This window comes from Martes martes, assembly GCF_963455335.1.
Source record: "Martes martes genome assembly, chromosome: 14".
Lineage (NCBI taxonomy): Eukaryota > Metazoa > Chordata > Mammalia > Carnivora > Mustelidae > Martes > Martes martes.
In genome coordinates this window covers 76,051,846-76,076,247 of record NC_137902.1, presented here as the reverse complement: position 1 = coordinate 76,076,247, position 24,402 = coordinate 76,051,846, and positions in this window count along the sequence as shown.

Genomic DNA, 24,402 nt, shown 5'->3' with positions numbered 1-24,402 from the left:
TAGAGTTAAGTGAGTGTTTGAGAAGGGCTAACAGCATGTCTGAATGCTTCTTCTGTGAAAAGAATAACTTACCTCTACTAGCACCGTTTCCCTGGAAACCTGATGGTTTAAGGTAACTGCAGCACCTAAGCTCTGTTACTAAGCAGTGATGTTTATTGCAAAAATAATTCATATTTGATGAACTGCATTTGGTTTTGCAGGGCTGGGAGTGAGCTATTAAAACCTATCGAGGTCCCCAAGCCCCACGTGACATAGGCTTCTATTCAAGCTGTTCCTAGAGGGACCTGAAAGTTTTGCTCAAGGGATGTTACAAGACGCTGGTCCGGGGTTGAATAAGACTAACCAAATCCGGGATGGTTCCCACTTCAGCATACATGGCCTCATCCCCTATAAAAGGACTGATGCTTGAGTGGTCTAAATAATGCGTCCTTAAGTATGGTAAGGATTCCTTCCTGAAGACTATACCTTTGACGCTGTCAGTTCTCTTGGGATTACCACCCTGTATTTTTGCAAAAAGACTAAAGTGAGTTTGGTATCAGATGATGGCCCATGCTTGTGTGAATGAAATGCCAATCCAAACCTGAAAATACCTTCAGTGTTATGTGTAGCATGTGTGACCGTCATTTTTTTAAATCTATACTGTCATGATTTATAAGAACAAATGACACAGGTGTTTTAAATGTTTCACCAATGTGTCCAATAAAAATTTAGCCATATATTCACATTCTGGGCAATGATATTTCTAATTTATATTTGCAATGCTTATCCCTGCTAAGGATACATAATTTCTTTGAGACTAAATTAAAAAAAAAAAAACTATTACAAAGACTCCATCACTTAAAAATAAGTATTTCCACTTCATGTTATTTTTACTTAATACATATTACATTCTAAAACACTTGTTTAGAATTCAAGTCTTTTTCCACTCAAAAAATTTCATTAAGATAACTTCCCTATTTATCACAATTTTAATTGTAGCATGTTTTATAAAGAGATTGCATATTGTATGCATTCAAAGGATGCATATATTGCCTTACAGTTTACAAATTTTTCTCTACTTACGTACTCACATCTTTATAAATGCTGATGTTGAACCAGAATTGTGTACCCTGAGGTTGATAAATCTAGGAGAACTGAGTTATGGCATGTAAAAATGCAGGCACAGGGCACTGGGTGGCTCAGTCAGTTAAGCGTCTTTCTCTTGATTTCAGGTCATGATCTCAGGTGGCAAGATTGAGCCCTGCCTGGGGCTCTGCCCTGGGAATGGAGCTTCTTTGGAATTCTCTCTCTCCCATTTTCTCTCCCCACCCCGACTTGCACATTTTCTCTCCCTAAAATTTATTTTTTAGAAATGCAGGACCAAGTTTTCAACAGAGGCCAGAAATTTTGCTTATGACTTGAAATTTCCTGGTCTTTAAACATTGGCAACTATGATAGAACCCACAGAACATTCACAGTTCTCCTTGTCCCCTTCCTTTAGTGCTGGTTCTCCCTCGTTCCACTTTGCCAAGCTAAGCTCCTTGTCACGCAGCTCCTGGCCTCCCTACAAGTAGACAAGCCATTGGGTTCAAGCCAATGGCATATGAGTGAAAAGGACTGTCTGCCCACTTTAGACTTAACCTTAAAACATCTTTAAATTGTTTTTCTTCCTCCATTTCCTCTTCCCAGTGCTGGATCACAGATGTATTTGTACCCAGATTCCAGTATATAAATTTGGGGAAGGAAGAGCTAAAACCACCAAAGGAAACTGTGTCTCTGAAGGCTAGACATTCTGCCCATTGGTACCACTGACTCTGAACGGAAAATGGGAAATATTTCAACCTTATGCAAGCCAGCTTATTTTGAGAACTCTATATTACTGTAGCAAACAGTTAACTAACACCATAACTCTTTCAATATATAGTTTTAGAAGTTTGTCAAGGGGGAAAAAAAAAACAAAAACAAAACCAGGAAACACCTGTTGGCTTGGAAATTGAGGCCATAGGCCAGCGTTTCCAGTCTAGCCCTTGCCATCTATACCAACTCTATCTTCCCCTTGCTGGAATCTTCACAAACTATTTGTGCTCTGATCTGGGTTTTGAAATGTTATTCTCTCTACCTGAAATGTGCTTTTATCACTTTCTGTCTCTTGAAGTCCTATTTATCATTTAAGACACACCACCACTGTCAATCTCTCCTCTGAAATGATGGAATTATCTAAATGATAAACAATAAGATGATAGATTTTAAGACTGTCCCAAATATATTAACCCAGTAAACATTTTTTTTTAGCGTGCAGTGCCACCTCTGCACGGTTAGAACGATGATCCGGAGGACAATATGATCAGCAGCCCAGATGTCCCCTGAGGACCCTTTTCCTCTTGCCTCTTTTGTGCTTCATTATAGTCCATTCCTACACATACCACAGTATCCTTCAGGATGATAACATTGACTTGTTCCCATGTTTTTCTTCCTTTGGATTCCAAGCTCCTTGAGGATAGATGCTAAGCCTTATTTACCTTTGTTTTCATTTTAGGTTTACTCCCCAGGAAACAGACACCGAAGCTAAGAACTGCTGGTAGAAGGTTTGTTGGGGAACTCTCCGGAACAAGTTCTCTAAGGGAATGTAGGAAGCGGGATGGGGCAGAAGGAAAGGTTGGACAGTTGGACAGCATGGCAATTGCACAGAGGCCTGGACCGATGCTTCATGAGCTCTGGGGCTGGGACAATGCTGCAGAGTTGGCCCACATCACGGGCCTCTTAGCCTTCTCTTCTACAGAACCGACATTAAGCTGGAGCTGGCAGAAGCTTGAGTAAAGCAGCCCCCTTCTGCTGAGACAATTCCCTGGAGAGAGACTCTTCTGTGAGCTGCCAACAGGCAGCTTCCCCAGCAGCTGGAGAAATGAGTGCGTGACCCTGAGGGGAAGCCGAGCAGAGGAACACTGGGTCCGGTCCCCTGCAGCATCCTTCATGACAGTGGATACTAAATCCATGTTCATTGAATTAATAATGGTGAGATAGTCTTAAGACGTATCATTTCGTGTTTGTGAAATGATCCTTATGGTCCTGTTTGGCACAGTTTCCCAAACACTCATACCCTGGCATGTGGATTACAAGTATCCACGCACTGATTCCCTCAGGCATTGGGACAGCCGGCTGGAAGCCATGGATCAGAGCTATGATTCGGTGACACGGGGCCATGAGGGGCCTTCTCCACACACCATATTCGGTGGACTTTAGAATATTTCATTTTCTGTGTGTTTCATTACATGGCAAAGGTTGAGAAGCACGGGAACCCTGAAAATGAAAGTAGAGGAAATACCATTTTACTTACAGAGAGTGACAGGACGTACACTTTCCTTTTACTAATGGAAGACCATGACTTATATGTGAAAGAAGAAGAACTGAGGTGATTCTCCTTAAAGTTTAAATCACAGTAAGTAACCACGTGCGGCTATAATCCGTTTCCAATTGAAATGCAGGGCACACCCAGCATCTTCTATCCAAAGAGCTCCATCTGGTTTAGGGGTTTCTCTTTCTGCAAGTCAGCAGGCCTGGGGGTAAGAGACCCTTTGACTCCTGTTCTGAAGCACAGTGGAGAGACAGAAAACTTAGCCAAATTCATTTTCATAATCCATAGCTGAAAACTAAGAGAAATCCAGGAAGAAACTCAACTATGATGACTTAATATGTTTCCAAATCATTTCTGAAATTTATTCATTTAAAGTGTACTAAAGTAACTAAGTGACAGTTCAGAGGACAACCTTCATTTATGGCAACTCACAGAGAAAATCCAAAGGACTCCTGTATTTGCCTTTCCTAATGACTAGCTTCATAATTTGCTGTATAATTAAAACCACTTCTTAACCTGGCTGTGTTTACCTCCCAGGTTCTATGTGTTTTAAGAAGATATTCTTTACAACCAAAAAGAATGTCTCTAGGGTGAACATTTGCAATTTCTGTTAACCATAAACTTCTTTTCCAAGTTTAGGATATGCCTGTGGCTCTGTGTTACCAAGGATGCAATCCTGGAGAATACTGCCCAGAGCTGTGGCTCTATGTATGGCTGGAGACTAGACAACAAGACCGGAAGGTCATTCTCTACCTTCAGTGTTCCAAGTCATCTACACTGTGTGTTTCAAGAGTGTGTTATAACAGCTCTACACAGATGTTTCCGATGTTGAAAGACCTCTGCCACCCGTATCTGTTTAAAATCTAAAAATGAGAGTGTGAGATGTTCAAGAAAGAGAACGTGGTGCCACAACACACTCGAGCAAATCTGATGAAGAAAGGATGATGAGGGCTATGGGTATACTATTTGACACCTCTCCGGTGCTGTTTCGGATTCTCATTTTATCCTGTTTTTGGAGCCCTTGACACTTTGCTCATCTCTAGCTGCTGAGGAGGAGATCCACTCACCATGCATGCTGGAAGACGCCAACATTGACCAATGGAAGGTGGAGGAAGCAGACAGAAAATTCCCTCTCCATTTCCCCTTTTACATCCATTGTGGAGCACGATGTTTTCTCTATAGCCTATCTGCTGCTGTTGCAAGTAATAGGGAAAATGTGTGTCTTTCCATGAAACAAGGGCCTCTGGTTAATGCTTACACCTTTATTTCTCACTCCTCCTTGCCCTATTTTCTTTTTTGCTGTTCTGACATTTCTCAATAAAGTGTCAGTACTCAAAAAAAAAAAATCAAAAAGTAGACTAAATCATTGTACTTTAGTCAGATTACTTTGGGACTTCTTTTTTTTTCAAAGCAGAGGAATAAGAGGTATTCCATTTGGCCAATAGCCAAACCTGCATCACTAAGAATCTTCACTCTAAAATGAAGTGGTGAGACTTGACGATCTTTCAGTCTCCTCCAGCATCCATCTTTATATTAAAAATGTGGTCAAACTTGAAGATTCAGGATTCTTAACAAGTGTTTTCAGAACTTAATTAGAAGAACACTTAAAAAATTGTATTTTGTATTCTTGATGTAATATCTCCTCATAAAATTACAAGAAATCTTAAGGGAAATAATATTATTTATATGGTTCAAATTAGGAAAAGCAAAGGAGTTTACAACCTTGTCTCTTGTAAAACAGTTCTGCCAAGGTAGCTGATAAAAAGTGAAGATTGCTGAAAGTGCAGGCATATTTGGACTTCGGTTGTATAGTTAAAATTCCATGTGTGACTAATATAGGAAAATATTCTCCTTAAAAGAGAAAAGACAGAAATAGGAATCTTGTGAGACCTTGGCTGAGAGGGTCTTCAAAATAAGAGAGGATTTTTGAGTATAGGTAATCTCCATGCCATCTTACCTTGATTGACTTCTGATTTGTTGTTTTATTTTCAAGATTTTATTTATTTGTCAGAGACAGAGAGAGAGCGCACAAACAGAGGGAACAGCAGGCAGAGGGAGAAGCAGATTCCCTGCTGAGCAAGGAGCACGATGTGGACTCGATCCCAGGACCGTGGGATCATGACCTGAGCTGAAGGCAGATGCTTAACTGACTGAGCCATCCAGGTGTCCCTGTTCTTTGTTTGTTTGTTTGTTTTTTAATTCCATTATGGCAGAAAACCACACAGTAATTATCAAATTAATGTTTCTAACTATCCAAAACCACCTAGTTTGGATCCCCATGTTGCCATAAAATCACATCTTCCTATTTCAACCCAAACTGCCATAGAATATTTACTATTCAATTTTTTATGAACTAACAACATAAAATAAAATGTAACAAACCTAATAGCCTTTCTTCTACCCACAGAAATCCTGGGCTAAATACAAAGGGAATAATTTTTTAAATATAGCAGAAAAACATTTTTTAAAAAGAAAAGAGAATTTGTCAAATCTCAAACCCCAGGGTAGATTTGCAGTCTGAGAGAAGTAGATCCAGAAACAGGACATGATGACTGGATGTCTGGGTTATCCTGTGGTAAGTGGTATAAGAGCTTTTCCCTGGACCCAGGCAAAACTGGACTTTAGAGTTGAGACATCTGCACGACATAGAAAGCCTGGAAGACTTCTCTCTCTAGGGCAGGGAATGAAAAGGAACCCATCTGAGGTCAAGATAAGAGTAGGAAGTTTGGCTTTAACTTGAAATCAGGGTATAGGAAAGATATAGCCTCTGCCAGGTGCAAGTCCTGAACCCCAAATTGTCACATTCCCTTTGTTTAGATATCTATAAGCCACTAATTAATATAAAAACACCTGAAAGATCACTTTTTGGTGAAAGCCACCAAGCACCTGCTGGAAAAAAATCTGATATTACTCTCTAGGAACAGTTAATGCTATAGTTTATGAGATAACTACAGGATAGGAAGAAGCAACTGAAGATGAGCTGCCAGCAAAAAAATTAAATAATGCCCATGGCTAAACACTTTACCATGAAGAAAACTCAAGCACAGCATATATGAAGATTAACACCCAGAAGAACTAAAATAGAACAATTTTATTGTGATGTCAAAATTGCTTGGGACTATTAGCAACATATGAAGAAAAGAAGTCATGATGAAAGAACCAAACTATAAACAAAAGAATAGGTATATTTGAGAAAAATAAAATCTGGGACTTAAAATCTCAACAACTGAGTTAGCTAATTACACCCGGTGGGGGGGGAGGGGGGGCTGGCACGAGGGAGGGGATTAATAAAAATTTAAGAAAGAAGTGAGAAGAATACCCAAATTTTGTAATAGAGAAATAAAGTAATATAAAATATGAGAGATTATTACATGAAAGTATTAAGAAAAATCAGTGTTTTAAGACAACATGAATTTCTATATAGCATATCCAAAAGAATACAGAGATAAATTATTAGAATAAATAATAGACCCTTAACAGCTTTCCAAATACAAAGTAATCACAAAATTAATAGCTATCCTTTAAGGTAACCAAAAAGAAAAAGAAAAAAATCAACCAGGCAAGCTAACTCTAAAAAGTAGAGTTTAGTTTGAGATGATGAAAAGTTCTTATGATGGTTGTGCAATAGTGTGAATGTATTCAGTGCCACTAAACTTGGACACTTAAAAACTGTTTAAATGGTCAATTTTTATGTATACTTTACAACAATAAGAATAGTTTTTATATGCTAGGGAAAAATAACTGAAAATGCCAGGTAATTAAATAAAAATATACAAGCTTTTTAAATAAAATTATAAATTTCTACTGAAATAAATGAGAATTTTATCATAGAATTAAACCATGTTCATAAATGGAACAATTCTACTGTAAAGACACAGTGCCATCATTTAACACTTAACATTCTTTGCTTTGTCATAAAATCAATATTAATCTCAGCAGTAACTCTTATAGAGTTTTAAAAATCAGAGGAAATCTTAAAAACATATAGTCCAATGCCCCTATTTTATAGAAAGAACAATTAAGCTTTGACTCTGAAATACTAGGTGCATGTAAGCATATCTTCATGGATCGTCTACTCAGTGTATTGTAGAATTGTGCACTACAATACACTGCAGAGTTCAGTGTAATGTACTCCAGAGTTACATATATTGATTATTATCACTAAAGCCTACTTGGTTTCCTTTAGTTTTGTTACTCATTAGACACAAATTACATTTAAATCTCATACTAATGAGAATATCCTAATACTTCTGCACCTGTAAATATTCATATCAAGCTAAATATATTTATTTAGCAAAGACGAATGGCTGTCACCAATATAATCATAATTTGGAAGCATAATAATGAAAATGAAATGCATTTTAATAAATAAGTAGTTATAATTCTGGATTAAAGAAAATGATATTCTGTTCCAATTTGTGCCATTAAATAAATAGCTTTGTGGTTTAGAACAAATGACTTAATCTCCCTTGTCTTCATTTTCCTCATTGGCAAAATTTCTAGGCTGAAAACAATCTGGTCTTTTATCATTTTAACACAATTTTTCTGCATGTAAGCTTCTTATAACTTTTCATATGATTTATCACCCTGTTTTTGTCTCCTATTGTGTAGGTAATATTGTTTTGCCCCATTTAGAAACAAAGACTGTTTTGCCACGGTGACACACACCGAGTTTCCAATCCACTACGATATTGTGTCATGTTTTCTGTCTCTTTAAGGGAATTTTTATTGAGTTCTAGGGATTTTACATTGTTTTAGACACTTTCTATGAACCACAACAAACATCTGCTTTTGAATTCGTTCTAAAACACTTGAAAAAAAATTTACTGTAATATATGATTGTAGTTTTAAAACGAACGACACAGGGACAACCCATAAGAAAAAAGTAATTCAGAAATATGAAGGGACACCTGTGTGGCTCGTCAGTTAAACCTCCGACTCTTGATTTCGGCTCAGATTGTGATCTTAAGGTTTGGGAATTAAGTCCTGCCCCCACGTCAGCTCTCCGCTCAGCAGGGAGTCTGTTTCTCTCCCTTCCCTCTGCCCTTCCCCTGCTCGCTCTCTCTCAAATAAATAAATAAATAAATCTTTAGAAAGTACAACAATATACAAATCCAGAGTCCATACAAGTTCTTCTAAATGAAACTGAAGTATTTTTGGAGGCTTTTTATTTGAGGTATGCATAGTAAGGAAGGAAATAAAAATGACACAAGAAATAATACATACATTAAAATCAAGGCCAAAAACCATATTCAATGTATTAGCGATAAAATTTGAAAATCAACTCTAAAATTCAGGGCCTAACAAATTACAAGAAACACAGATTAACATTTTATTTTTTATTTTTATGGGTTTTTTTGTTTTGTTTTGTTTTTTTTACTTTTTTTAAACTTTATTTTATTTTTTTCAGTGTGGTCATTAAGAGTAGATTTGAAAAATTTTAACAGTCACTCAATAAATATAGAATTATAGGGGTGCCTGGGTGGTTCAGTCGGTTAAGTGTCTGACTCTTGGTTTTGGCTCAGATCATGACCTCATGGGTCGTAAGATGGAGCCCAGGGTCCAGTTCTGTGCTCAGTGTGGAGTCAGCTTGAAGATTCTCTTCCTCTACCCCTCCCCGCTTCGTGCATGCTCTCTCTTTCTAAAATAAGTAAATAAATCTTAAAAAAATAAAATAAAATAGGGATACCTGAGTAGCTCAGTCAGTTAAGCATCTTCCTTTGGCTCAGGTCATGCTCCCAGGGTCCCAGGATCATGTCCTACATGGGGCTCCTTGCTCAGCAGGGAGCCTGCTTCTCCCTCTGCCTGTCATTCCCCCTGCTTATGCTCAATCTCTCTCTCTCTCTCTCTCTCTCTCTCTGACAAATAAACAAATAAATGAATAAAAATTAAAATAAAATAAATATACCATGATCTCAGAACTAAGTAGCAAGAATTGGGTAGGCAATTGGTAAAGTCCAGCAGACTCTGATCATCAGGGAATTTGCAGTCTGGTTGGGGAACAGAGAGGTAATTTTGATGCATTATAAATGGGAAGATTAAAATGTCCTGTTGGAGCATATGACACAGGTATTGCATTCATTACTGAGGAACAGGAAAAATTGAAGAATCGAGGGATAGGAAAAAAGACAATAATTTGGGTGTGGGATAATGATTGTGCTCCAGGTAGAATAAGCAGATTATAAGAAGGTCTGGAGATAAAAGCCAGCAGTGTAATTGAGGACTCCCAAGAAGTCCAATGTGGCACTTGCATAGAGTAAAAAGGTTAAGAAAAGAAAATAAATAAATAAAAAGCAATAGTTATCAATGAATATTTATTAATTCCTTCAAATTCAAAAGTGGCTCTAAAAGAAATTCTAAAAAATTCTCCTAGGTTATATCCCACTTACTTTGGATACTTGGAGGGTTTTTTTTTTTTTTTCCCTCTGTGGTAAAACACAAATATTTGTTATTTTTACCACCACCATCATCATTATCATCATCCCATCACTATCACAATCATCATCATCCTCACCATCGTCACCTTCATCATCACCAGAGTCATCATCACCATCATGATGATCATCATCATCATCATCAATCATCTCATCATCTTCATCACCATCACCACCACCATCATAACTTTAAACTAGGATATATACATCTTTAGAAAAAATGTTTAGGTAAATATAAAGAAAAAAAATCACTTTTGAATGTGAGTGCAACCTAGTAAAAGTCTATAACCTTAGAATGTTTTTAAGGAGCTACAAGAACGGGGCCTGCATTAATAAATGCTTGAATAGGATAATCTAGTTTTTAAAAGAAAATATGTTCATTATCAAGGAAAAAGAGCACATGGCTAATAACAAATGAAAATAATAAATCCAATGAATAAAAATAATAAATTCTAATGTTTTCCAAGCTATTTTTAAAAAATTATATGGGTCTGTATCATGCCTAATCAAGATATCATGAATTAGTTCATCAAATATGTGTATTTGTGGCCATGTGCATATGTGAGTGGGGAGGAGAGTAGGGAGCTGAGAAAAGGAGGACAAGAGAGAGGAAGGTTAAAGAAATCAGCTTAAAAACCTTGGACTGTCTATTTCAGGAAACCAGCCCTTTCCTTGTCAGTCATACCAGTTGGAAGCAGCTATTCCTTCATGTTTGTGACTGGTTGATATGTGAAGGAACATCCAAGAAAGAATTATCACTTGACCTGGAGAAACATTTTCTGCCACGGGATTTACACATTTTCACCATTACATGAAAAATTTTTAGAAGAAACTTAAGGCATTTAAAGTAATCCCTAATACTTTATTTTAAAGATAAATTTCAATAAACGAAGAGAACTTAGACTACATTTTATTTATGTTTCAACACAAAAATAAATAGAAAGGAACTAAAAACTGTGATTATTACTTGGGTGGAGCAAAGAGGAAGTGCTGAATCTTTTATCTTTATCAAATGCTCTGACAAAACTAAAAACAATAGGATGTTAATAGCCTCCTTGATCATGGTCATCATTAATGTGTGTGCTGATTAGAGAATTCAGAAAAGACATGGTTCCTATAAGATCATACCGTCTAAGTATCCAGATCAACTTACAGAAAGTGATTCAAAGACTTCATTCAGTATTATTCACATGGGATTTAAGAGTTGCTAAGAGTTCCTCAAGGTAATTAAGTTCAACAATTCTGTTTAACTAGGGAAATAAACTTAGGGTAACTTCTTGAAAGAATTAACTGCCGTTGCCCTTCTGATTTTACTATGTCCCATTTATTCTTCCCTTCATGAATTCTGGATCTCTGCCATTCTACCAAATCTGTTTTCCAGGTCGCTAGTCAACGACCAAGTGCCAACTCAACGACTCGGTCCCTCTTCAGTATTTGGCAGTATTAACAAATTTCTTTGTAAAACCTCTCCATGTTTGTGTCTTTCACTTTCCTTGTACTCCTACTTGACACTCCTCTATGGACTCTGTTTGGTTTCATCCTCCAGGACTTATCTCTTCTCATGGTGTATATTTTCCACTAGTAATCTTTTGTTTTTCTTTCCTTGCAAACTAAAATAGACTGACAACTTCTAAATCGACGTCCTCATAAACAACTTCATCCCTGTTATATATGATCTTGTATGAGTAACTGAACAGTGGACACCTTCATTTTTTTTAAGTTTATAGCTACTGGATGCTGACAAGTCCAATTTTTATATCACCAATTTAAATTCTTTGATGACTTTTCCCATTATTCATTCAAGTCAGAAGGCTTGTACTTTGTCCTTATTCCATCCATCATCTATTCTCATTCCTAGTATCTACCTGGTTCCGAAGGCAGACCGATTATTTTTCCTTAAACCTGTGAATTCTTCTCTTCCCGGATCCCTATAATTATAATTTCTGCCAAAGCTTGTTAGTCTTCCTGGATAAATCACACATGTTCACCAATCTCTTTTTCACATCTCAACAGAATGATTTTTTCAAAATGTAATTATAACAACAAGCCCTGCAAAAAAGTGCTTAAAACCTATATTGCCTACCCAAAACCTTAAAGATAAAATAACAAACATTTAACGTAGTACTTAAGAGACTTACTGATATAATTTCTGTCTTAAGTTAAACAATAGCAAGTTAAAGTTCCTGTGGCTCACTTTACTACTGTTTAGTCTTGTAAAACTTCATTCCTAAATAGGCTAACCTATATGTCTTTGGATCTTTGCACCTTTTACTTGGGAACATTTTTTTCATCTGATAGCACTTGTTAATTCTTTAAATTTCATATTCACATTCACATTTGAGAAATTTTTTGATATCCAAAATCTGGAATAAGATTCTCCTACCATGAAATCCTAAAGGATTTGATTACCTGTTAGCTTTGTTGTCTTCTTATAATTTGCACACTTTGAAAGCTATGATTTTATAAGCTGTACTAGAAACTCTTTAAATATTTACAGAAAAAATCAGTGAAGTTTAGAGTTTCAGGTTCAATACAGAAACAAAAGCATTAGGAGTTCACTTTCTTAAACCTTCTCTGAATCTGGCAACCATCCTATGAGTTAGGCAGGCAATGTGTATTTATTTGACTTTTTAAGTGAAGGAACAAAACCTCAGAGAGATTAAGCAACTTTTCTGCAGACATAGAAGTTGTGTGGTATGTTCTCATCATCCTTAAGCTAAACAGAAAATGGGCAGGAGGAATACAGTAGGGATACAGGTACATCATGCTGAGTGAAGTTTGATTCAGTTCAAGAAAATTTACTGAAAGCCTGTGTTTAAAGGTATGTATTTTGGCAATACCTTTTTTAATTTTGAAGTAAGTTAGATTTATGAAGGAGGTGTGAAGTATTCATGGAGCTCACATATTCCCTTCCCCAGGCTTCCTTTCAAGTTAGCAATGTATATAACAAAGCAACAATTATCATTCACAACACTATGAACTAAGCTAAAAAATATGATTCAAATTTCACTATTTTCCCCTCATAACGTGCTTTCTTTTTTTCTGTCCCAGAACCCAATCTAGTCTTCCACATTCCATTCCAATCTGAGCCAGCTCCTAGTGACTTTGACAATCTTTGACAATTGTGATGAGTACTGATCAGTTATTTTGTGGAATGTATGTCAATTTGAATTTGTCTGAAATTGAATAATCCCTTTTCTTGAAATACAAAAGAGATTTGCCTCCATTTTCAGAGGGATGTTATGATCGCAAAAAACATTGACCATGATAAGCACCCATTTTTCAAAACTCTCTAGTTTTTACACATTATGACAACACTATTCAAAAAACCAAAGTACATTGAGTTTTTATACGTATGCATTGAAATCTGGGAGGAAATCTACTTAGGTTTTAAGAGAGGTTGTTTCTTATATATTTCGAAACTGTGGGCAGTTTTTCCTTTATTATTATTTATGTGGCATGCAAAATTGTTTACCATCTTGTGCAGTCTTTTTTGTAACCTATAAATAAAACAAAATAAAACTTTAAAAATATATTTCCAATTTCCCCATTATAGCGTCTACACCTGTGATATTCCACATGATAGCCATGAGACACATCTGGCTATTTAAATTTAGGTTAATTAAAATTAAAAAATTTAGTTCATCATTTAAACTAGTCACATATCAAGGGCTGAAGAGCAACATGAGGCTAGATGCTGTATATTGGACAGTAGAGATTACAGAACAGGCTAGTCATCACAGAATGTCCTATTGAGCAATACTATCCCTGGACCATGATTGTAGGAGACAGTCTTTGCATACAAAGAGACATTTTTCTCTGCATTGTTGCTATAGACTGAATGTTTGCATTCCCCCGAAAGTTCAGGTGTTGAAACCTAATCCCCAGTGTGTTGATATCTAAAGGTGGGGCCTTTGGAAGGTGGTTATTGCATGAGGGTGGCCAGTGCCCTGGTCATAAAAAGGACCCAAGAGCATTTACAGCCCCTTCAGCAAGAAGACAGAGTTTAAGATTCAGGAAGTGGGCTCTCACCGAACACTGAATCTGCCAGTCTCCCTCTTGGACTTCCCAGCCTCCATACTTGTGAGAGATTTCTCTTGCTTATAAACCATCCAGTCTATGGTATTTTTGTAGCAGCTTGAACAGAAGACAGCTGTACTCATAAATTAGGAAACAATGTTAATTTTGTTAATAACTACATAGATCTCTCAACTATAAGTTACTCTGATTTCTTTTGTCATTTCTAAATATAATTTAGTCAACAATCCCTTGTTTACCTTAGGCAATAGTAGAAATAATATGTATTTTGGCACTTACATGGAGAGAGTGCTATTTTAGTTCCTTACACATGTGTCTTATCAAATCCTCACAACTCCTAAGAAATTCCCATTTCCACAAGAGGAAACAAGAAGAGAGTTGTCCAGAGTCACACAGCCAAGAAACGATATGCTCAGGATTTGTCCCTGTTCTTGATCATTTTCCTATGCTGAACCACCCAGTATGCCAATTTCTTTCTTTTGTTCCTTCTACGTTTGGATAACTATTTTAAATTTCTGTATATCTTCTGGAAAATTCCTAAAATGAGCACAAGATGTAATATATAAATAATATCGATAAAAACCAAAGTTACCAGTTATTAGTTATCACCCTAGATATTCTAAGGAATACTTTTTAATACCATAAGTGTTCACTTAGTTTTAACAGATCTGAGAAGGTTTAGAGAAATTAAGTTTTGATCACGTAGTTTTATTTAGGTAGGTACTGAAGGGTTGCTTTTAAAATAGTCTTCAAGACAAGTAAAAAACAATAAGCGATATTGTTCTTTCTGACTAAAAGGAAACTAGAGAATGAGGATCCGTTCTAGAGCTCACTGAAGAAGGTTGTGATTTGTTGCATGTTTCCGTGTATTGTTATTTCCTTTTTTTTTTTTTAAGATTCAGAGAGAGAGAGAGAGAGAGAGAGAAAGTGCAGGGCAGTAGCAGAGGGAAAGGGAGACAATCTCAGGCAGGCTCAGCAGCTGAGCACAGAGCCTGATGTGGGGCTTGATCCCACGACCCTGAGATCATGACCGGAGCTGAAACCAAGAGTCCGACTCTTAACTAACTGAGCCACCCAGGCACTGCTGTTCTTTCCTTTGTAAATGAAAATGCATTCTCGTCCTCAGGAACAGACTTGATTTTAGCATTCCCCAAAGTTAAGGTGACATCTAGCTCATTTATTGAAAGGGTATCCAACCAGATCTTGAAGAGAAAATGTCACTGCCATATCTGCCATATCTGATTAATGGAAGCGATAGTGGAGATGTGTGAACTGGAAAATGACAATTAATGTTAGTGATAATTCACCTTACTGTGCCCGGCAAGACATAAAACCATACATTAATAAAATATTTTGAGGGTGCCTGAGTGGCTCGGTCAGTTAAGTGTGGGACTCTTGATTTCAGCTCAGGTCATGATCTCAGGATTGTGGGATGGAGCCCCCTCATGGGGCTCTGTGATGAGCGTGGTGCCTGCTTGGGATTCTCTCTCTCCCCCAACTCATGCACTCCCTTTCTCTCTCTCTCTCTAAAGAAAAAAAAAAGGATAAATTAATAAAATATTTTATTTTTTTAAACATTACTGATTTTTTGAGAGAGCTCATGAGCAGGGGAGGTGCAGAGAGAGAGGAAGTGAGAATCTCAAAGAGACTCCCTGCTGAGTGCAGACACCCCCTCTCCCCACAATGAGGGCCTCCATCCCAGGACCCCGAGACCATGATCTGAGCTGAAATCAAGAGTCAAAGTCTTAACCAACTGAGCCACCCAGGTGCTCCTTAATAAAATCTTTTAAAATCCCCACCCCGCTAAGTCATTTTCATTTTATTAAAACTGTAGACCTCTCAAACGCTCAAAATGATTTCACTCCCATTTCTATAGGGTTTTCTTACATTAGATACTTGAACTCACCAAAAGTGTTCATATTCAGAAATGCTAATTTCATCTGTTCTGGTGGGTATTTCAAAATTCATGAAGCTCCATCTCTGGGTGAGTATGGTACCTTCTCCCTCTTTCTTCTGTTCTGCGCTTAATTTGTACTTTACGTACTTGGTTAATTTCCTCCTCTAATCTCTTCTATGCATTCATTTTCTTCCTCCTCCAACTAACCTCCTGATACACTGTAAGTCTCTACTGGTTTTTCTCTTACAGCCACTGCACTTAACTTGCTAGGTCTTCTGCTTTCTGCCAACTACTGATGGAGCTCACCTCCTCCCATCCCTCTGCCCCTCCAAAGTAATCCAGGAGACACAAAGTGCTTGCTCAGCCAGTTAAACCAGGACATCAATTTTTTAGTGCTCAATAATGAAACGGGCTGACTCTGCAAGGGAACTATAAGGAATTGCCCTGCTAACCCTTGCCCAGCTCATCTACATTTATTGATGATAGCACATTACTTCATACCACTTTCTTGGAGAAGAGTATAGTAACGCTGGTGCTCCAATTTTAGGCAACAGAATTAAATGTTATATAAGCCATATAAAATCAGTGATTTTATTATTGCATCATTAATGACTACCCTCTCACTCTATGAATACAAATAATATTTAATCATTAGTTCAGATTGGTATGCAAGCTAATGTGCAATATAAAGTTTCATCAGTGCAAATTTTCTATTATCTTTACACTTACTTTTAGAAAGTATAAATTTGGGGGGTAAAAGAACATAATTTGCTATTTCATCCCCTAAGAAGGTATAATCTAGAAACAAGATTATAAATATCTTTCATGTGATCACTTCTGGAACTGCAAATTTTTTCATAAAGTATTCCTTAATTTAAATGATTAGGGGTCAGCACAATTTCCAAACTAAGCTGACAACAGTGGCAGGAAATTATGGCAAACACGTCGTACAGACAATGTTGCATTCAGGTCAATAGTCTTTCTCCAAAGGCGCCACAGGTTAAGCGAGGCAGTCAGCCTCCATTGCATGACCCATTCAGGTCATCAGTAATCCAGGGTTTCCATTTCTCCTTACATTTTTAATTACATATTTATTTTTTCTTCCTCTCTCTATTTTCAGTGAATGATAGTCTTTGAAGTTTTCAACCTATCAGTTTTTTTTATTTTCAAACCACCTTCTGTTCTTATGCATTTATCTTGGCCACTATTGTAGTCATTTAGTGCAGGAAAAAAAAAATGTGTCTAATTTGGAATGTATTAAAACTCTCATTCCCGGTTTCTTATCAAGGATGTTATCTTACGTAACAGTATTCTTTCCTTGATTTTCACACACTATGCTCCCTTTCTGTGACACGGGAAGTACATTCTTTGGCAGAAACTAAGCAGGAAAATACAGCTTGCCTGGAAGAAAAGCAGCGATGCAGAATTCACTTGTGACCCATGACTTGACTCCCAATAAATCCAGTTGCTTTCCACATTAGATGATTTCTTCTTAAAATACATTCCTCCTCTGACATCTAAGACAATATATTCTCCTGTTTTCAGGTGACTGCTGTTTAGTCCCTTACTATATTTTTCCATTCGCCCATCTACCTGTAAAGGCAGGTGTTTTTCAGAGATAATGGTAAAATAACCTTCAGTCTTCCCACTGCCCACACTCCCTCAGGACACCCACAACTTACACTTTCACATGTCTTCAATTATCATCTACATGCTAGCAAATCCTGGATCCATATTTCCTGACAGCGCTTAACCCCCAGCTTTATACTCATTTAGTAACTGCTTAACAAACACCTCTATGGCCACATCCCAGTGCCATTACAGACTTCCCATGTCCAAAGGTGAACTTCCCTAGATAGGTCTCAGTACTGTTCAACCTATCATGTTGATGAAAAATTTGCATCAAGCCAAAAACCTGAAGGTCATCCCTAAAACTCCAGATTCATTCCACCTCATTTATAACCAATAAATTTCCAAATAATATCCCATTTTCTAAACATAATCTCTTATCTGTCATCTTCCCCTTATCATTGTCACTATCTTTGTGCAAGTACAGCTGACACATGTATACCACATCGTTCAAAGCGTTTCAAAAATATTGGCTGATTCTTACATGTTAGGTACTATTATCAACCCCATTTTATAATTCATTATTATTTATTGAGGTTGAACCAAACAGATGTTTTGTTCTACAAATATGGCAATTTGTTACATTTTAACCTAATTGTCTGATTATCTTTAGAAGAAGTCCCAATCTCCTTAACATGTACATAGTCTCTGAGCTAACTCCAGCTCAACCCTCCAGGCCCTGCTTATGCCATTACTTTCTAAATTTTGGCACGACACAGAATTTTAACTCTATTTTCTCTCAATTACTGGCTTTTGCCCATGGAAGATTTTCTGCCTGGTACATTATCTTCTTTCCTCATTTGTTTTGTTCAACTCCCTTAGTTAGATATTCTTATTGAATTCTTATTTCCTTTGGGAAGGGGAGTCTTCTCTACTACAGCAAAACTCCCTTGGAGGCAAGAATCACATGTGACTTGCTCACATCTAAATTTCTGCCTTTAATGCTGTGACTGCCACATGATAGACAGTCAGAAATATATGTGTTGGTTGAAACATTTGTTGTCAGTTCCATGCCTGTAAATTTATATTTGTTGTTTTTGACATGTAAAAAAGATTTTTACCCCAATTTTATAAATTATAAATCTGAGATGTAAAATTTTATAATTAATTGATGAAATAAATATGATGAATAAATATCAGACCTCAAAATCAAACCCAGGGCTAGCAATTCCAAAACTTAAGACTATGCAACATTACTCCATATTTCTAACTAGGTATAGAAACTAGGTCAATATGAGTTAACTCAGTTGGTTAAAAATGGCAGAAAGTTGTTTCAGAAAGAAAACTAAGTTGGAGGACTCTCAACAGTATCTGATTTCAAGACTTACTATAGAGCTATAGTCACTGAGATAGTGTAGCACTGGCTGAAGAATAACCAAATGTATCACTGGAACAGAATAAATTGTCCAGAAATAGAATCAAGTCTATACAATTCTCAATTCAATTATATTTAAAAAAGGAAAATCTTTTAATAAATACTTTTTATAATACTGAGTACCCATGTTTAAAAAAAAAGAACCTCTATCACTATCATGCTTTGCATACAAAAATTAACTCAATATAAAATACTGAATATAAATAAACATTGAATAAGTGTAAATACTAAAACTGCATAGTTTTTAAAAGAAAGCACAAGATGACACTTTTGCAAACTAGGTATAAGCAGAGATTTTTTTTTTAAATATAGGGCACAAAAATCATGAAATAAAAAGGAAAAAGATCATTTGGACTTCATCGAAATTAAAATTTTCTGCTTCTCAAATACAATTAAGAAAATGTATCAGTAGGCCAAAGTGAGGCAAAAGACTAATATCTATAAAATATAAAGTGACACTAAACTATTAAAAGAAAAATAATCTACTTAAAAATAGGTAAAGAACACAAACAGATAATTAAAAAGAAAAGTAAGTAAATACCTAATAACAGCACAGAAATATTTTAATCTCATTAGTTATCATGAAAATGTAATCAAAACAATATTTAAATATATTTTATATCCAGTAAAGGAACTCAAATCAAAAAGACTAAAAATGCAAAATGTTGATGAGGATGTGGAGAAACTTGAACGTTCATACATTGCTGGAAGGAATGAAAAATTGTATAACCACTTTGAAATGCTCTTTGGCACAGTCCTTCAAATTTTAAATACACACCTATCTTGTGATCTAATAATGCTGCTACTAGGTATTTCCCCAAGAGAAAAGCCTTTTGCAAGGAAAATCTTAGGAGCCTTATTCATAGTCATCAAAATCTGGAAACAAGACAAACGTCCTTCAACAAGAGAATGTTTTAAAATAATTGCAAAATGTTTGCTAAATTCACTACTCTTCAGTAATAGAAAACAAATCTACTACGAGTCACAAAAATATCAGGTTGAATGAAAACAACAACAACAACAACAAAAACTTATATGTAAGAATTTACCCTGATCCTATTGATGTGAGGTCCTAGAACAACTGAAATTAAGTTTATAGTGATTGAGATCAGAACAACGGTTGTCCACGGGTGAAGAAGTGTGACAGAACTTTCTCTTGTGACTGAAATATCCTGTATGTTTTTTAGTAGTTGTTACATGGATATATACGATTTTCCAAACAAATCAAAGTAAAACATAAATCTGTGAAGATGGAAACAACTGTATATTAATACTCCGTTAAACATAAATGCAAAAATCCTTTAAAAATTAGCAGTTGAAATAAACAAAAATTAGTAAATTGAATGAAGCAGTATATAAAGAGATATTGCAAGATGACCAAATGGAGTTTCACATGCAAAGATGATTTAGCATTATTCACCTTATTAAGAGAAAAAAAAAACCAAAGTAGTAAGACCATATGCTTACATTAATCAGTAAAGAAAAATAACAAGAAAATTCAACACCCATCAGTGAATGAACTCTCAATATTCTTTTTTTTTAAGATTTTATTTATTTATTTGACAGAGATCACAAGTAGGCAGAGAGGCAGGCAGATAGAGAGGGGGAAGCAGGCTCCCTGCTGAGCAGAAAGCCTGATCCGGGGCTCGATCCCAGGACTCTGGGATCATGACCTGAGCCAAAGGCAGAGGCTTTAACCCACTGAGCCACCCAGGCACCCCATAAACTCTCAATATTCTTTTTTTTTTTAATAAAGATTTTATTTATTTATTTATTTGTCAGAGAGAGAGAGAGAGGGAGAGAGAGTGAACGAGCACAGGCAGGCAGAGTGGCAGGCGGAGGCAGAGGGAGAAGCAGGCTCCCTGCTGAGCAAGGATCCCAGGATGCTGGGATCATGACCTGAGCCAAAGGCAGCCGCTTAACCAACTGAGCCACCCAGGCGTCCCAACTCTCAATATTCTTAATGAGGATAGCCTGAAAGCTTTCCTCTAAAAATAATGAACAAGTCAAAAATGTTTCTTCTCACCCCTACTCTTTAGAATCATATTCAAGATCTCAGTCCGTGCAAGGCAAGAAAAATAAATAATAGGCATACAGATTAGAAAGGAAGAAGTAAAACTGTTATTTGTAGATGACATGACTGATTATGTAGATCATCTTAAAGCATCTGTAAAATGTTACTACAAATACCAGGTTAATTTATTTTTTTGTAAAGATTTATTTACTTGTTTGAGAGAAAGAGAAAAAGCACATGGTGGGAAGAGGGGGATGGGAGGGGGCTGAGAGAAAATGCCAAGTGGGCTCTCCAGTGAGCCTGGAGTCCAACACAGGGTTCAATCTCATGACTTTGAGATCATAACCTAAGCTGAAATCAAAAGCTGGAGGCTTAACCCACCTAGCCACCCAGACGCCCCAAATACTAAGTTAACAGGATACAAGGTTGGTATTCAACACTCAATTTTTTTCCTACATAGTAGCCATGAATAATTTCAAAATAACATGGCCAACTACAACAAAGAAACAATTTCCAATTTTATCAAACCCATAAATTGAAGGTTTACTTAACAAAATATGTGTAAGATCTGTATACTGAAAACTACAAAACACTGCTAAGAGAAATTAAAGACCTAAATAAATAAGTATATATACAATGCTCCTGTTTGGAAAATAGTAGGATATCAATTGTTCCTAGATTGACCTATAGATTCAATGCAATCCCAATCAAAATCCCAGCAGGATTTTTTTTGGTAAGAATTTATAAGTTGATTTATAGAAGTATATGAGGATAAACAGGAGCTAGCATAAACAGAACAATTTTGCAAAAGTAGAATATATTTAGAGCAGAAAGACTTATACTGCCTTGTTTCAGAATTCATTAACAAACTAAAGTTATGAAGGCAGTTGGGTTCATATAGATCAATGAATCAGAAGGGATCTAGGAAGTAAATCATTCTTATATGGGCAATTGATTTTTTAACAAAAGTGTCAAGGTATTTACATGGGAAATTAAAGTCTTTTCAATAAACGGTGCCAGAATAACTGGATATCATTTGGAAGAAAAGAAATAAACCTACAATATTTTCTTTATAAGATAAGGAAAAATTAACTAAAAATGGATTAAACCTAAAATCTATACCTATAAAACTTCTGGAAGGAAACACAGGGAAAAAAATACTCTCTCTCTCTTTTAAATTTAAAATAGGTGGAGATACCTTAGTTGGGTCATAAAATGAAAATAACTAATAAAATTGGACTTTGCCAAAAATAAAAACTTCTGGTTTCTGGTGAGAAGGCATGACACAGACTAGATAAATTTTCCTATATGTACATCTGAGAAATCACTGGTGTACGGAATATATAAAACCTACATTATGCAATTATATATACAATCTATATGTCTACAACTTAATAAGACAGTAAATGGGCAAAAGATAGAACCAAGCACCTTACAGATTTATGAATTGATAATGAACCACATGGATGAAACTCAAAACCATTTTGTTGAGAGAAAAACATTTGTTGAGAGGATTAAAAGAGTGCGTACTCTCTGATTCCATTAATATATAATTCTAGAAGAGAAAGCTGATTGAGGCTGGCAGAAAGCAGATTAGCGGTGGCTTGGAGACAGGCACAGGGAAAGGGCTGGCTACAGAGTAGACACAGCGTCATGAGGGTACTTGTGGAAATGACGGAATATTCTCTTCCTAGGCTTTGAGTACGTATGTGTTGGGGGGAAGCGTATTATATGACGTATATATTTGTCAAAACTCATTAAATGTGCTATTAAAATGGGTATATTTTATTTTAATATATTACACATTAGTAAAATTAATTTGAAAGCAAAATGTGCCTATGTTGCATTATGTAAGTTATAATAATGAAAAGTATACAGAAAACTATAGTAAAGTATAATAAATGATAGGGACCAAAATGAAAAAGAATATCTATTTTAATTAAGGATGTCCTTTAGACCCTCTCTTAAGGGTTTAGATACTACGCATAACATAACATATGACCAATGAGCAAATGAACTTTGGCTCAAGAGCAGAAGGCTCTGTCCTTCAGATCCGTGCAGCTTGAGACACGGAGACAATAAAGCGGACGGCTCATGCATTCCAGCACATTTAAAAGTCACTGTAATAATGGCTGCAATCAAGAAGCTGGCGATTTTCCATCAAATGTACCCATGTTTGTGCCCCTGCTCTAGGGACGTTTTTGAGCTTTGGGAATGAAGTTTAGGTGGCCAAACTGAACTTTGGCCAAACTGAACACGTAAGGACAATAAAGGGAACATGCTTGCATAACAATCCTCAAAACCTCACCGGTAGCGGGGACATTGATTTTTACTTTGAATAAAAAATTCCTCACTTTAGAAGCATATATTGAACTTTTACTAAACTCCTGATACAGTACTTAGCAGATTGCTGACTATGGGATTAGTCTAATATGATTTTATGGAAATAAGTGGGCAGGGAACAGAGAGGTATAAAATCTTTTACAATAGAAGACCTCCTTGATGATTCTCCAGTGCCTCTGTTACAATGTTACCTATCCTGGATTTTTGACTGCTGTGTCTAATGGCTCACCTCTAGCTACATTTTGTTTTGCTGAGAACAATATTTTAAGCAGTTAAATATTTGCATTTGAAAAGGAGCTGTAACACTGCAACCCTAAAGAATATATTGTGTGTTAATTTCAAGAGTTACAGAAAGGCTAGCAGGGGACAGATTCTTGGCAAAAAAGAAAACTTTCCCTATGTCTACCTTTCTCCCCAGCCTCCTTATACTTTCACATTATTACCAGTTATTTTTCAGGAGTTAAAATGAAATCCAGTGCAATAATGTGCATCCAGGTCTTCTTTTCTATTTTAAGAAGTAAATCATCAGTCTAGTAGGTAAGAAATACATTCTTTGTGAAAGACCAGCCAGTGGATCATTGTACTGTGATGAAAAATCTGCTAGTAAATCAAATATGCATGGTAATTTAGTGTAGGATAAAAGTGACACCCAAGACAGTAAGCACATCATAGACTTCAATAAATGGGCAACTGGACATCTATGCAAAAAAAGATGGATTTGGAGTTCCATCACAATACACTGCATTACTACCAAATGGATCAAAGATAAAAATGGAATAACCAATAATAATCAGATTCCATTTGAACAGTGTGGTGCAGAATACCTTCTTACCTGTAATTCATCATCCATAAACAGTAAGGGAAAGATAAATTTGACTATGTTAATAAATAGCAACAACAAAAATTTTAAATGTGAAACTTTAAATTGGCAAAATTTGATAAACAAATGTGAAAGAAAAGTGACAAAAATTTTGAAACTATCCTATGAGCAAAAATACTAAAATTCAATGTCATGTTCTTTCCTTGGAGAGGCTATGATGAATTGAGTTCTTTCATATACTGCCAACGAGAGAGAAAATTCAACCTTAGTGGAGGAAATTTTGTCAATATTTTTCAAAATAACAAATACATGTATTTTCAGCTTGGAAATGTTACATATGAGAATTTATTTTCCTGACAGATATATATACATACTTGCAAAACGACCTCTGAATATTCATTGCAAAAATTGTGATGGCAAAAGATTGAAGGAAAAATGCAAATATACATCAATAAGGTACTGATTTGTCTTCAATTATGATGATTTAAGTTAAAACAATTTAAATGAGTTCATTTGTAATT